Genomic DNA, 15,878 nt, shown 5'->3' on the forward strand with positions numbered 1-15,878 from the left:
CGGGGAGAGTGAGGGTGTGAATTAGAGAGAGGGGGAGAGAGAGAGGTGGGGTGAGAGAGGAACAGGGGAGAGAGAGAGAGAGAGAGAGAGAGAGAGAGACATGAGGGAAGGACTGGGGACAAGCAGAGAGAGAGATAAATTGGAGTGGAAGGGAGAGACGGGGGTAGAGGGAAGGAGTAGAAAAGGAAAGAAAGGAAGGAAGGAAGAAGGAAGGGAGGAAGAAAGAAAGGGAGAAAGAAAAAAAGAAAGGGAGGGAGGGATAAAGGAAGCAAGGAAGAAAGAAAGGAAGGAAGGAAGGAAGAAAGAAAAGAGATAGACGGAAACAGAGAGAGGGAGAGAAAGAAAGGAAAAATGAAAGAGGGAGAGAGAGACAGAGAGAGAGACAGAGAAAAGAGAGAAAGGATATGTGGAAAAAAAGGAAAGAAAGGGGCAAAGGAAAAGGAACAAAGCAGAAAGGGAAGAGAAATGAAAGAAAGAAGAAAAAAAGAAAGAACATTATTTCAAGAAAGGAATGAAGACAAGAAAAAAGCCGCCCAAACATACATATAGAAGCGATGACAGAAAGAAAGAAGGAATGAAAGAAAGAAAGGAAAGAAAGAATGGTTGAAAGAAAGATGGTGGTGGGTGGTGTGGGGGTTGCAGATGCAACGTCTCGTCTCGCGTGACTCACCTGATCACGTGGGTTACGTTAAAAAAAAAAATAAAAACAAATAAAAAACAAACAAACAACAACAACACATGAACGCAAATACAGCAAACAGGCACACCGTGAAATAACATAAAATGAAATTTAAGGTTTGAAAAAATAAAATTAATACAGAAAAAGGTAAGATGCACATTACCAAGCTATGTTTTGTTTGTTGTTGTTTTTTCCCTTTCAATCCCAGGTTATAATCATTCTACCAGACAGTTTTGAAACGAGGAGAGAGAGAGAGAGAGAAGAGAGAGAGAGAGAGAGAGAGAGAGAGAGAGAGAGAGAGAACAAAAAAAACTCGTAGTAGATGGGAGAAAACCGTCAACATTGTTGACACATTCCGTCAGTAGTTGCCTCCCTTTGAGTACACAGCCTGCTCTGACTGACTAAGTGTTCGTCTGTCTGTCCGTACAAGACCGCTATGCCTACCCACAGCACTGAACCAACCAAGCTCGTTTCTGGCACTCTGACAAACTGCGGGTGTCTTTTCAGTCTTGAGGGAAAGATGGAGCGGATCTGTTCTGTAATCACAGAATCTCTGGTGTGCTGGTCTGGTGGTAACGTTAGCGTCCGCCGCCCGCAGCAGCGAGATGATTTAATAATAATAATAATGGTATTTATATAGCGCTGAATCTTGTGCAGAGACAAATCAAAGCGCTTTCGCACCAGTCATTCATACGCATGCATAACTCTAAAACTGGAGAAACTGAAGACAAGGTGGGTTTTAAGGCCAGACTTGGAGCTGAATGCGGAGACTTGACGAAGAGAAAGAGGAAGTTCATTCCAATTGCAAGTTCCAGAGACAGAGAAAGAACGGCAGCCAACAGTCGGGTGTTTGAATCTGGGTATGCGTAAACAGAGTGGATCTGACGCCGGTCGTAGTGAGCGAGATGGAGTGTAGAGGTGAAGGCAGCCGCAGAGATAGGAAGGGGCTGATTTGTGAATACATCTATAACATAGAGTGCTGATCTTGTACTTTATTCGGTGTGAGACAGGGAGCGTTCGGGAACGAACCCTACGCTTGCCAGAATTTTCTTCTCCTCCACTAGACCTTGAGTGGTGGTCTGGACGCTAGTCTTTCGGGTGAGATGAAAAACTAAGGTCCGAAGAGAAACAGGCACAAAGCTGACGTAAAAGAACCCATGGCAAAAGGAGAGTTGTCCCTGGCAAAAACCCGTAGTAAAATCCACTCCAATGTACATGTGAGATGTGTGTGTGGTGGATGTGTGTGTGTGTGTGTGTGTGTGTGTGTGTGTGTGTGTGTGTGTGTGTGTGTGAGAGAGAGAGAGAGAGAGAGAGAGAGAGAGAGAGAAGAGTTTTGAAGTCTTTCAGGATTGTAAACATAACAACTTGTGTAACCTTCCCCTCCTGGGAGAATGAGAATGGACAGTTTGTTATGAGTTGTTTAAAAACAAAAAGAATGACACAGTTCGCCCAGTTTATTCACAGACTGCCTCACCTGCCAGTGCATACAGCAATCACTGTATTGTCTGGACTGAAAGCGCTGTGTCCATTTCGGAGCAGTTTGTTTACCCATCTGCTGAGCAGTGAAACGCCAATTTTCTAACACCGAACATTAACAAACCGGAAATACATGATTCGAACTGTGGTCAAACTTCGTAAATAAGTTGCCCAGAAGTTTATCAAGAGTGGTGTCTCCTCCCTAATTGCTTACACACACGGGTGAATGGTCAACAAGCAGTTCAATAACTGGGAACATGATGCCCGGGAACTGCGGCATGAGCCAAGGCAGCCAGGTGAGGACAACCTTGAGGCAAAACATGACGACACAGGGATGTGACCTGGCAGGGGCAGAGGCAAGGGAAGGCAGGCTGCCAACACCTCTGAGAGGAATCGTTAGCTCCGTGGTAATTACTTTTCGTGCAGAGACAAATGGGGGTGTGGGGGAGGGAGAGGAGGAGGAGGGGGGGTTAGGAGAGAAGGAGAAAGAGTGGGGGATGGGGGTGGGGTGATGAAAGGAAAGAAAGGGAAATGTTTGTTGAACTGAAGGCCAAGGCCCTTTTATTTCTTCTTTCAAGGGGTGTGACACGTGTATAGTATGGGAACTGTATTATGACCACAACAGTATTTTAAACTAACTTCAGTAAATGCATCATAGCATTATGACATCATAACCTTCAGCCTTTTTTCAAAGATTTGATTATGTAAATTAAGAAGCCATAATAAAGCGGTCTCATTTGTGGAGGACAGCTACAAATTCCATCTGGAACTGCTAGGGCTGTTACATAGGTTCAGTTAGCTTCAGTCTTACGTCAGGTAGGGAAGAGAACAAGAACAAGAATGTGTGTGAGAGAGAGAGAGAGAGAGAGAGAGAGAGAGAGAGAGAGAGCTTGTGTGTGTGTGGTGTGTGTGTGTGTGTGTGTGTGTGTTGTGTGTGTGTGTGTGTTGTGTGTGTGTGTGTGTGTTGTGTGTGTGTGTGTGTGTGTGTGTGTGTGTGTGTGTGTGTGTGTGTGTGTGTGTGTGTGTTGTGTGTGAGAGAGAGAGACAAAGAGAGAGAGAGAGGGAGGGAGAGAGAGGGAAGGAGAGAGAGGGAAGGAGGGAGAGGCAGACAGACAGAAGCAGTGGAGGGGAAGGGGAGGGGAGGTAACCAGAAGAAAGGGACGGAAACAAACAGGCAGAAAGACACAGACAGACAGTGGGGGAACTTTTTGCCAATCGAGAGCATCCTCCATAGTTCTCCAGTTGGCACCGGCAGTGACACAGGATCGGCATCTTGCTTTACGTGGCTGTGGGGTTGTGGGTGCGATGGAGTGGGGGGGGGGAGGGGGGGGGGGGGAGAGAGGGAGGGGGAGAAAGAGGGTGAGGTATTCAGAACGAACCCTCTTCCACTACCACCACCACCCTTACATCTCTCTCTCTCTCTCTCTCTCTCTCTCTCTCTCTCTCTCTCTCTCTCTCTCTCGTTATGAGAGCCCCCCTTCCCGCCCTCTCTCTCTCATTCCCCCCTCTCTTTTCTGCTTTATGAAATGATTCGTTGTTCCCTCACAGGTCCAGCTGAATTCAACGATCAGTTGTCCAGCGTCCTTGAAGTCACGTTGTCCACGGTTTCAGTCTTAGTCTATCTTGGTTTGGTGGAAGTTTCGTTGTTGGAGATGGATGTCTCTCCGGGTTGGGAGATCCATCTGGCGTTTCAAAGGTGCGTCCCGGCTGTCTGAAGAGGGGTGTGGTTCTGGCTGTTCTGACGTTTTAAAGGAGTATGTCCTGGCTGTCTGAAGAGGGGTGTGGTTCTGGCTGTTCTGACGTTTTAAAGGAGTATGTCCTGGCTGTCTGAAGAGGGGTGTGGTTCTGGCTGTTCTGACGTTTTAAAGGAGGATGTCCTGGCTGTCTGAAGAGGGGTGTGGTTCTGGTTGTTCTGATGTTTTAAAGGAGGATGTCCTGGCTGTCTGAAGAGGGGTGTGGTTCTGGCTGTTCTGACGTTTTAAAGGAGGATGTCCTGGCTGTCTGAAGAGGGGTGTGGTTCTGGCTGTTCTGACGTTTTAAAGGAGGATGTCCTGGCTGTCTGAAGAGGGGTGGTCCTCGCTGATATTCTGACGTTTTAAAGGAGGATGTCCTGGCTGTCTGAAGAGGGGAGAAGTCCTAGCTGATATTCTGGCGTTCCAAGGGAGGAGTGTGTGTGTGTGTGGGGGGGGGGGGGGGGGGGTGGACTCTGGTAGCCTCACACCCCACTCCGCGTCACCCTTATACACCTCCTTACCCCTCTCCCCACTTCCTAAAAGGAAAGTAGAGGAAGTATTCTGTGGTGTGTCAGCCGATCGTATTATCTTCCGGTTTTGCAGTCAACAGCGAAAACATGTTCTGTAAATATTATGCTTTCTTGGAAGATCTATCCGTCTGTCCGTTCTATCCTCCCTCCCTCCCTCCTTCCTTCCCCCCTCTCTCTCTCTATTTCTCTCCCTCTTTCACTTTCTCTCTGTCTCTTTCACCGCCCCCCCTCTCCCTCTCTGTCTCTCACACAGCCATATAAACAGATCAACCCAACCAGTCTGCAGCTGACTGCTATTTTTAAGTCCATGGCTTCAACCCCCCCCCCCCCCTCTCTCTCTCTCTCTCTCTCCGTGCCTCTGTGTGTGTGTGTGTGTGTGTGTGTGTGTCACTGTCTCTGTCTGTCTGTCTGTCTGTCTGTCTCTCTCCTCTCTCTCTCTGTGCCCCTCTCTCTCTCACTCGCTCTCTCTCACTCTCTCTCTCACTCTCCTCTTCTTTCCTCCTCTCCTCCACCCCCCACCCCGCACCATCCCCTCCCCTCCCACCTCCATCCCTTTTCCCTTCCGGGTTATGTAAACCAAACAGACACAGTTTAGTCTATGGACGTAAACACCACTGGGTGTATACATGTATTTATTTATTAACCTTTTCCCAGCCGACACCCCGCCCCTCCCCCCCCCTCCCCCCCCCCCGCCTTCCAGCATCCAAACTTCTTCTCCGCTTTTCATCTCTCTACTGTCCTACACCTTTTACATTAGGCAATCACTCCCCTACCCCCCCTCCCCCACCCCACTCACTGCCACTTCTCTCCCGTTGTATCACACAGACAGACAGACAGACAGACAGGCACGCAGGCAGGCAGACAGGCAGACAGGCCGGGATACATACAGAACGCATCCACCCACGTACACACGCCAGGCGCACGCGCGCGCGCGGGCACACACACACACACACACACACACACACACACACACACACACACACACACACACACACACACACACAAAGTGTGCATGGAGTGTTGTGGTGACAGAGAGAAACCCTGTTGTGACTGTTGCCAATCATTCTAGCATTCTCCTTCATATACACTCTTCTCTATGTGATTTCCTTTATTAGGGAGTTGTCATCAGAAAAGATTAGGAAATGGATGTAGTTGTGTGACTGTGGCCAGAGCGCTGGTTTTTCCCAAGCTGCAGCTTTCTAACGAATCATTCTGGGCGAGCATTGGAATGAATTCTTTAAGTCAGCAATAAGTGCAGAGCTTTTAGTGTGTGTGTGTGTGTCAAAGCGTTCTCTCGAAAACTCACCACTCCACACCCGTACTAATCCACCACACACCACCACCAACACCTGAACCCCCTCTCATCCCTCACCCCTACCCGTACCCCACCAATACCCTCCCATCCCTCACCCCTACCCGTACCCCACCAATACCCCTCTCATCCCTCACCCCTACCCCACCAATACCCCTCTCATCCCTCACCCCTACCCCTACCCCACCAATACCTCTCTCATCCCTCACCCCTACCCGTACCCCACCAATACCCCTCTCATCCCTCACCCCTACCCGTACCCCACCAATACCCCTCTCATCCCTCACCTCTACCCGTACCCCACCAATACCTCTCTCATCCCTCACCCCTACCCGTACCCCACCAATACCTCTCTCATCCCTCACCCCTACCCGTACCCCACCAATACCTCTCTCATCCCTCACCCCTACCCGTACCCCACCAATACCTCTCTCATCCCTCACCCCTACCCGTACCCCACCAATACCTCTCTCATCCCTCACCCCTACCCGTACCCCACCAGTACCTCTCCCATTCCTCACCCCTACCCGTACCCCACCAGTACCTCTCTCATCCCTCACCCCTACCCGTACCCCACCAATACCTCTCTCATCCCTCACCCCTACCCGTACCCCACCAGTACCTCTCCCATCCCTCACCTCTACCCGTACCCCACCAGTACCTCTCCCATTCCTCACCCCTACCCGTACCCCACCAGTACCTCTCCCATCCCTCACCCCTACCCGTACCCCACCAGTACCTCTCTCATCCCTCACCCCTACCCGTACCCCACCAGTACCTCTCTCATCCCTCACCTCTACCCGTACCCCACCAATACCTCTCTCGTCCCTCACCCCTACCCGTACCCCACCAGTACCTCTCTCATCCCTCACCCCTACCCGTACCCCACCAATACCCTTCTCATCCCTCACCTCTACCCGTACCCCACCAATACCCTTCTCATCCCTCACCTCTACCCGTACCCCACCAATACCCCTCTCATCCCTCACCTCTACCCGTACCCCACCAATACCTCTCTCATCCCTCACCCCGAACCGTACCCCACCAATATCTCTCTCATCCATCGCAGGTGCGAAATAACCCCCCCCCACCCCCACCCCCCACCCCCCCTCCTACCTCTTAAACACACCTGGCGTTATCCGTTGCACATCCACACATTCCCCTCCTCCTCCACCTCTATCTTCACCCCCTGTCCCCCTGCAACCGCCCGCCCCCCTCCCCCTCCCTCCCTACTACCCCCCACCCCTCCTCTTCATCTCGTCTCCACACTCAGCTCAATGCAACTGCTCCGTCCCTTTCGCTTAAAGCACATCAGTCTGTCTGTGTCTGTCTGCCCCTGTCTCTGTCTGTCTCTCTGTAGCCCTCTGAGTCTTTCTCTGAGTCTCTGTCTGTCTGTCTATCTGTCTGTCTGTCTGTCTCTGTCTCTCTGTCTGTCTCTGTCTCTCTCTTTCTCCTCCCTTCCCAACTGGACATAAAAAAATGTAGTAATGCTTATTCCACAATCCTCTTGAAATAAGATTCGTTTTGTTTCGTTCCCCCCCCCCCCCCCCCCCCCCCCTCTCTCTCTCTCTCTCTCTCTCTCTCTCCCATCTACCCCATCTCTCTCTCTCTCTCCTCTCCCCCCTCTCTCTCTCCCTCACCCCCACGTCTCTCTCTCTCTCTGTCTCCCCTTCCTCTCCCCATCTCTCTCTCTCTCTCTCTCTCTCTCTCTCCCATCTACCCCATCTCTCTCTCTCTCTCCTCTCCCCCCCTCTCTCTCTCCCTCACCCCCACGTCTCTCTCTGTCTCTCTCTGTCTCCCCTCCCTCTCCCCATCTCTCTCTCTTTCTCTCTCTCTGTCGCCATCTAACGAGGAGTGTATGACGTAACGGTTCCTGCCAGGTGGAATGCGTGTCCGGCTGGAAGAGATCAGTAGACGTGGGGGTGGGGGGGGGATGGAGATGGGGGGGAGGTAAGGGGAGAGGCGCCATGACGGTGTGTGTATGGTGGGGGGGGGGGTGAGGGGGGAGTGGGAGGGGGAGGGGGAGTGAGCAGGGAACGTAGTGGTCGCAGCCCTGCGTCGTGTGGACTCACTCCACGTGCAACAAGATCTATGCAGACCGATGCAGGTTTCTGACGTCCATTCACGGACAGGCCTGAGGCGATCTGGTGAACAACTCTTCTTTCTGTGAGGCAGCCCAGCGACTCTTCACGGAGTTGGTGAGGGGGGGGGGGTGTGGGGGGGGGGGAGAGGAAAAGAAGCAGAAGAAGAAGAATACTGAAGAAGAAGAAAAACAACAACAACGACGACGACGACGACGACAATAACAACAAGAACATGATGAGGATGAGGATGATGAGAATGAGGAGGAGGATTATGATGAGGATGATGAGGATAAGGGTGATGATGAGGAGGAGGAGGATAAGGATGATGAGGATAAGGATGATGATGAGGAGGAAAAGGAACAAGAAAAAGAACAAGTTGAATAAGAAGAAGGAGGAGGAGGAAGAGGAGGAGGAGGAGAAGAAGAAGGAGGAGGAGGAGGAGGAGCAGGAGGAGAAGGAGGAGGAGGAGGAGGAGAAGAAGAAGAAGGAGGAGGAGGAGAAGAAGAAGAAGAAGAGACAGAACGCACCACGCCTTCTGTTCACCAGTCATCACCCCCCCACATCAATCAAGCAGCATCTGCCCAGACACCATTGCACTATCGATAACATCGTCATCAGCATCCAGGTGGAGGATGGGTGGTGATAGGAGGTGGTGGGGGAGAGGTGAGGGTGGCCAGGCAGGCAGGCAGGGAGGGAGGGAGGGAGGAGGGGAGGCTCGCTTCATCTCATCGTAATCAGCAGTGTCAGCGCGACCCGCTGTTGGGTAATTTTTAGCGCCACCGGTATCTGCCTGAAGTTGAGGCGTGTTGTGTTGAGCACTGATTACCTGTGTTCCCTCACCTTCCCCCCCCCACCCCCCACCCTCTCATGTTTTGACCCCCACTGTCACCCCCCCACACACCTCTCTCTCTCTCTCTCTCTGTGTGTGTGTCTCTGTCTGTCTGTCTGTCTGTCTGTCTGTCTGTCTCTCTCTCTCTCTCTCTCTCTCCCTCCCTCTCTCTCTCTCCCTCTCTCTCTCTCCCTCCCTCTCTCTCTCTCTCTCTCTCCCTCCCTCCCTCTCTCTCTCTCTCTCTCTCTCTCTCTCTCTCTCTCTCTCTCAGAAGAGCGCAGCAGACGAGTGGTTGATTAAAGAAATGAACTTCCGATCTGAAGGTCTTGGGTTGGAATCCTGGTCGCTGTGGATAGTTTGAGTGTTTGTTTGTTTGTTTGTTTGCTCTTTCGATCTATGGGTCAACGGATATCCAGACCTGCATTGTGTCGGAACCCTCTTGTGTGTGTTTGCATGCATTTTTTTTTTAAACTATTACGCACGTCGTAGTTAAAGATCCCGTAATAAATGTCAAGGTTTGATGAGTTACGGGGACAAGAACCAGGAACCCAGCATGCACACACCCACAAACTGGAACATGACCCCAAGGCGAGATAAAAAAAAAAAAAATAAATAAATAAATAAAATAATAATTTTAAAAAAAAACGGACCTCGGCATAAAAGCCCACTCGTGCATGTAAACATCTAAACGAGGGAGTTGCGGCCCATGAAAGCTGAGGAAAACACACACACACACACACACACACACACACATACACACACACGCGCGCGCGCGCGCGCGCGCACGCACACACGCACGCACACACACACACACGTTTTACCATCGTTCACACAACCACACATAGACAAGAGACACCCACTCATCAACCCCCCCCCCCCACACACACACACACACACACGAAGTGTGTGTGGGTGTGTGTGTGCGTGTGTGTGTATGTTTGCCTGTCTGTCTGTCTGTGTGTGTCTGTGTAGGTGTGAGCGCGTGCGTATGTGTGTGTGTGTGTGTTTGTGTGTGTTGTGCGTGAGCGCGTGTGCATGTGTGTGTGTTCGAATGTGTGTGTGTGTGTGTGTGTGTGAGTGTGCGTGCGCATGTGTGAGAGCGAGTACGAAAGGTGTGTATTTATGCGTGTAAGAGTGTTTTGGCATTTGTGTCTTTGTGTGTATGTATGTGTGTGTGTATCGCTCTGTGTGTGTGCGCGCGCGCGCGCGCGCGCGCGCGCGCGCGCGTGTGTGTGTGTGTGTGCGTGCGTGTGTATGTGCAAGCTCACGCGTGCGTATGTGTAAGATTATGCGCGCGCATGCGTATGTATGTGTGTGCGTATATGTGTGTGTGTGTGTGTAAGTAGCTATATGTATGTGTGTATGTGTGTAATGTGTCAATTTTCGGGAATGGCCGTGTGTGTATATTATGACAGTATGAAAGAAACCTCTGTCCGCATCCACAAAACGGTGTCTGCCAAAACCCTGCCAATCTTCGTTTGGAATCCACAAATCGTCTGGCAGTCGTCATTCCATTCCTCCTCCTCCTCCTCCTCCTACTCCTTCCTCCTCCTCCTCCTCCTTCTTCCTCTTCTCCTCCTTCCTTCCTCTTCTTTTTTTCCGTTTCTCCAACCGTTGCTTTGGCGGATCATAAAAGGAAAAACGGACGGAGGTGATGCTTGCCAAAGATGTTATCTCTGATGCAATCTTAACCCCTTATGTCACACCAAGGTCCTTTTTTTTCGGAGGAGGGGGCTGGGGGTGGGGGCGGGGGTCTTCGGAGTGTTGAGTTAAGGGGGTTAGGAGGGGCTTCGGGGTGTAGGGTTAAGGGGGTGTGGGGTGCTCTCTCTTACAGGCATTCACTTCTCCTTGAGATATGTGCTTTCCTAACAGAAAGATAGAGAGAGCGAGAGCGAAAGTGAGAGAGAGAGAGAGAGAGAAAGAGAGAGAGAGAGAATGAATGAATGAATGAATGAATGAATCTTTATTTTCCAACGGTGAAGATATTAGCACTTTGGCCGACTTACACATCTGCCGTTGTTCTAAGAGACACACAAACATGTACGCATATAAATGTAGTTATACTGAATACTTAATACATGTATAATGTACGAATATAACACAGCGTCAAACTGAGGGACACAACATCGCTCACATCTGTACTGAACGGAAGCGAGTAACACACACACGCACACACAGCGCACGCGCACACATACACACACACACACACACACACACACACACACACACACACACACAGAAAGAGAGAGAGAGAGACAAAGAGAGAAAGAAAGAGAGAGAGAGAGAAGTGACAGAGATATGAAGAATGGGAGTGGTGATGGAGACAGACAGAGGGCATCTTCTTCTGTAAGATAATATTCCACTCTACCAAACCCAGCGTCGTCCTTGCAACAGCAAATAATAATAATAATAAAATTAATGTACAAATAGATGAATAGATACATAAATAGATAAATAAATAAAGGAACAAATAATAACGAAAACAACAACAACGATAATGATAATCATAACGATCATCATCATCATCACTATTATCATGGTCATTATCATTATTATAATGATAGTGATAATACAGTAAATACCTGCGTGTTCCTGTGCAGGGGAACTGAACAGGAGTAGTGCCACCCAAACGGTGCAGCAGATGATGGGGCAGCCTGGTTTTTTTTTTTTTGGGTTTTTTTTGTTTTGTTTGTTTGTTTTTTTTACAAAACCACAGAACACAACACCCCCACAGCCTCCTCTATTCTATGCCCAGAAATAAATCCACCCCCACACCCCCAACCATCCCACCCACCCGAACTTTCTCCCCTTCCCTGATAACCCCCGTGCAGCCTAACAAGTCAATAACCCCCCCCCCCCCCCACTTCGTTCAAAGAAGAACCCCACCAAAGACGCCAACTGTCAGCTGGTGACGCCTCCCTCCCAACCTCGGAAAGAAAGGGCGGGGTTATCTTCCCCCTTGCAGACTGGGGGGGGGGGCAAGCTAATTTAACCCACCTCTGTGAAAGCCATACGAGTTGCACGAGATTAATACGCTGGTTGGGAGGGCGAAAGATGGGAGGGGGGAGGGAGGGGAGCAGAGAGTATGCGGAAATAAAAAGAGGGAAAGGGAGGTGAGAGTGTGGAGGAGGGGGGTGTTGTAGGCGGAGAGGGGGCGTGTGGGGAAGGGTGCTTGCATGGGTGGGTGGGTGGGTGTTTGGGGATGGGTGGGGAAGGGAGGTGGGGTAGGTTTGCTGAAGAAGGAGGGTACGTCCTGAAGAATGTCTGGAAGCGATTGATGACAACCACTGTCAGATCGATTGTGTAAAAGGTGGTCCGCAATAGCAGTGGTAGTAGTAGTAGTAGTAGTAGTAGTAGTGCAGTTGTTGATTTTGTTTGCTTTTTAATACCCTGAACTTAAGAGGTAAAGTTGTAGACAAATGGAGCGGTCTAGGGTATTGTCACGATGGTTGTGTGTGTCAATTGTGTCTGGGTCAGTACTTGCGAAAAGACTTGCTCTCTCTCTCTCTCTCTCTCTCTCTCTCTCTCTCTCTCTCTCTCTCTCTCTCTCTCTCTCTCGCACACACACACACACACACACACACACACACACACTGGCTTCCAAGCTATTTAACCCATCATTTACCGAGGTATTTTTCTCCCTTCAATATCTACGTCAGTGTTGTTCAATATCATCATCATCATAATAGTATTAATACTACCCCCCCTCCCCTCTTCCTCAACAAGCTTCCACTGTTGTCAACTTATAAATAAATTTCACCCAGTAAAACAACCACCACCACCACTAAGAATGCTCCAAAGCATCAAGAGAACGTCGATGGGGAAATCCCTGTACTGTGACTCCAACAACCATTTACATGGGACGGAGTTTGAAAAACAAACGCGAATGATTGGGGGAGAGGCCGTGACTTCATCCCTCTTCAGACAGCCAGGACCACCCTACATTAACGCCCCACCCCCCACCCCCCCCCCCCCCCCAACCCCCAATACCCAATCCACCCTGTAAGCCTGAAGGACTTTCCACCTGGACAGACACACACGGGGCTCCTCAGCTCTCCAACAAAAGACATTCACAACTCCAGCACTGGGCGAACAACATCGTTAAACTCAAAACTTTTCTCGGGCTGTACACATCTCCGTCAATGTGTAAACAGTTGACGAAAACAAGTTGTTTTGCGACAGGGGGATGGTGGGAGTGGGGGAGGGTGATGGGGGGCGGGGGGAAGGGGGGAAGAAGAGGGGGGGAGGAGGGAGAGGCAGGGGGCAAATGATGATAATACTGATTTTTTTTTCAGGACTTTCGTTTACTTGATGTTCATACTTAATTAACAATGTGCTGGTGATTTCACTAAAGACAGTGTCTGTTATTTCTCTTTAAACCGCTTTCTCTACCGTTTCCAAAGATGCATGACTCCTCTCTCTCTCTCTCTCTCTCTCTCTCTCTCTCTCTCTCTCTCTCTCTTTGCATATGTTCACTGTCTCTTTCGGATATTTCAGGAACTGTTGTAGATTCTTTTTTTCTTTCTTTTTTCTTTTTTTTAAATTTAATAATGTTCTCGTGATGCAACCATTGATGCATTCTTTACCCGAACATAAAAGTTTACATCACAAGTGCATTGTTTGTTCCGCATTTTTTGTTGTCTTTATCATCATAGTCACCATGAGAGGATGAAGAGAAAGTAATACTTCCTTTTTCAGTATTAGTATTCCAAAACGTAGGGACCTATTCTAATCACGTCAAATACTAATGTCCATTCGCTCCACATGTTCAGAAGTTGTGGAAAGGAGCCGTCTTATTCATTGTTTCCATAAAATTGTCTATTTATTGCATACATACATTTCAAGGTGTCTATTTATTGCATACATCCATTTCAAAGTGCGCGGAAATTGTTGTTGAAAATAGTCCCCGGAATTTAAGACATTCAAATATGAAATTCCAGTAGAAAGACGAAATTTTTATTTTACAAAATCATATCATCAATTGGACGGATTTAATCTTTTTCTTTTACGATCAGAACGTCCTCCCTTTCAATAAAAGCATTGGTATAAAAAGTAATCTAATAAATCCAACGATGTTTAAAAGGAGAGAAGAAGAAGACAAAGCCAAGAATAACTAACACCAACCAGACCTTTCTTCACACCTGTGCACAGCTTCAGGAAGGAGATGACCCTTGCAGTTGGCCTGGCGCTTTAAAAGCATGGGGTGACTACTGCTTTGCTGATCGTGGATTGGGTAGAGGAGATGCATGCAGAAATACCAGAAGGATCATATTTCTGTGACCCCCACCCCCATCCCCCCACACACACTCCCCCCATCCCCAACCAATCCCCCCCCCCCCCCTTACTGACATTGCCGCCTCTCAATTGAAATGTACGGTATGAATTTCGCACCCCCACCCCGACCCCCACCCCACCTCCAACCCCCTCACCACCATCACCTCCCCACCGCTATCAAACGGCCTCCAGTCCCTCAGTATTTCAGTCCAGGAATCATGACGTAACTTCCGTTGTACCTGTCCGCTAAAATTAATTGACACACCATGTAATACACTTTAGGGAATATTGCTTTCTTCCCAAGACCGGTTTAAGAAATAAAAGATTTTTTTTTTTAAATACCCATATCAAACTGATCCCCAGACTGATTGCCAAGTGTCTTTTTTTTTAACAATGCTGCGAACAAACACAGAAACAAAAAGCTAAAAGACCCCCCTCCCCCCACCCCCCCCCCCCCCCCCCCCCCCTTTTCTCTTTATCTCTTCTTCAAGCGAGGAAAAGAAGGAACGAGAACAGCCCAGTGAAAGGCAAGCTGTTGAACTTGGAAATAAAGTTTACTGGGCGTGGATTTTCAGTCCCTCCCTTCCTGTGCACAGGTGGTCACTTCAAACCATAATTATCGCTGGTTTGCACATCTGTTTTTCTACGTGATGAGAGGTAATTACCACGGTGGTTGTGTGTGTGTGTGTGTGTGTGTGTGTGTGTGTGTGTGCGTGCGTGTTCATGAGTGGGGGAGCCATGGGGAGATGGGGCGGGGTGGGCTGTGTGTGTGTGTGTGTGTGTGTGTGTGTGGAGGGGGAAGGGGGGTGTTTAAGCTGCAGTGATGTGAAAGTACCAGGTAAGGACAGAAACGCAGAAAAGAAATCCTGCAATGTAATGATGCGCTTGTGTAGTGTATTATGTGTCTGCTTGTGCTTTTTGCCTGAATACTACCATTCGTGGTATGTTGTACCTGAATGCACACACACACACACACACACACACACACACACACACACACACACACACACACACACACACAGATATATATATATATATATATATTTTTTTTATATATATATATATATAATACTTTCATTGTAAACGCGACAGGTATTCTCAACGTTAAAATGCATAAGTAGCAGTATTCATATTGTTATCATTATTTTTCATTATCATCATTATGAATATAAAAAAAAACGAGGGCTGCTTACCTGAGCAGTCAGACAATCACTGCAGGCACTGGCACCCCCTCTACCACAAACACCACCACCGCCAGCAACAGCAACAGCAGCAGCAGTAAAAGTTGCAGAAACACTTTTATATCCAGCACCTCAACGCATGACCACGCAGTTGGTGTTGTCGAAATTCTTTCTGCTATCTGTTGCCAGGGAGGGGAGAGGACAGGTCCACCACTTCAAACCACTCCAGGGACCAGACTCACAGCAAGGAACCTGTCTGCCTGCTCTACGGGGGGTTCGGGTGGTCGGTCCGAGTCGCTAGGTAGGCTGGCTGCTTGCTTTGGTTGGTAGTAGTTATGGTAGTAGGCAAGGCGACCTAGCTACGGTGCACGGTGAGAAAAAGGAGGGAGAGAGAGAGAGAGAGACAGGAAGAGAGATGTTCACAGGGAGCAGCAAGCCGGTCCTGTTCCAGCAGTCACGGGAGCGAGCCAGCCACTACCACCAAAAAGCACGTGCAGGCCGGAGTGTGCGGGTCGCTCTCTCTTCTTCCTGCCCTCTCCTCTACTCCTCGTGGTGCCTGCCCTTACGTCGTTGGCAGTCAGTGGCGGTGGAGGTAGTGGTGGTGGAGGTGGTGGTGTATGTGGGGGAGAGGCTGGAGAGAAGCGGAGGAAGCCTTCACTTCGCCCGAAAAAGCCGTGCGCGCGTGCACACACACACACACACACACACACACACACACACACACACACACACACACACACACCGGCCGGTGTTTTGGAGGGTGTCAAAGGGATTGTACCT

General features: G+C 49.4%; 1 protein-coding gene across 1 annotated transcript in view; it reads right to left on the minus strand.

Annotated features, from left to right (window-relative positions):
* Positions 1–15,662, minus strand: part of LOC143301083 (twitchin-like) — a 265,961-nt gene extending 250,299 nt beyond the window's left edge. The window contains exon 1 of the mRNA XM_076615089.1: positions 15,111–15,662. The gene's annotated coding sequence lies outside the window, so the exon portion shown is untranslated. The remainder of the gene's footprint in view (positions 1–15,110) is intronic.
* Positions 15,663–15,878: the final 216 nt, after the last annotated feature.

Source organism: Babylonia areolata, chromosome 27 (genome assembly GCF_041734735.1).
Source record: "Babylonia areolata isolate BAREFJ2019XMU chromosome 27, ASM4173473v1, whole genome shotgun sequence".
NCBI classification, from domain to species: domain Eukaryota; kingdom Metazoa; phylum Mollusca; class Gastropoda; order Neogastropoda; family Buccinidae; genus Babylonia; species Babylonia areolata.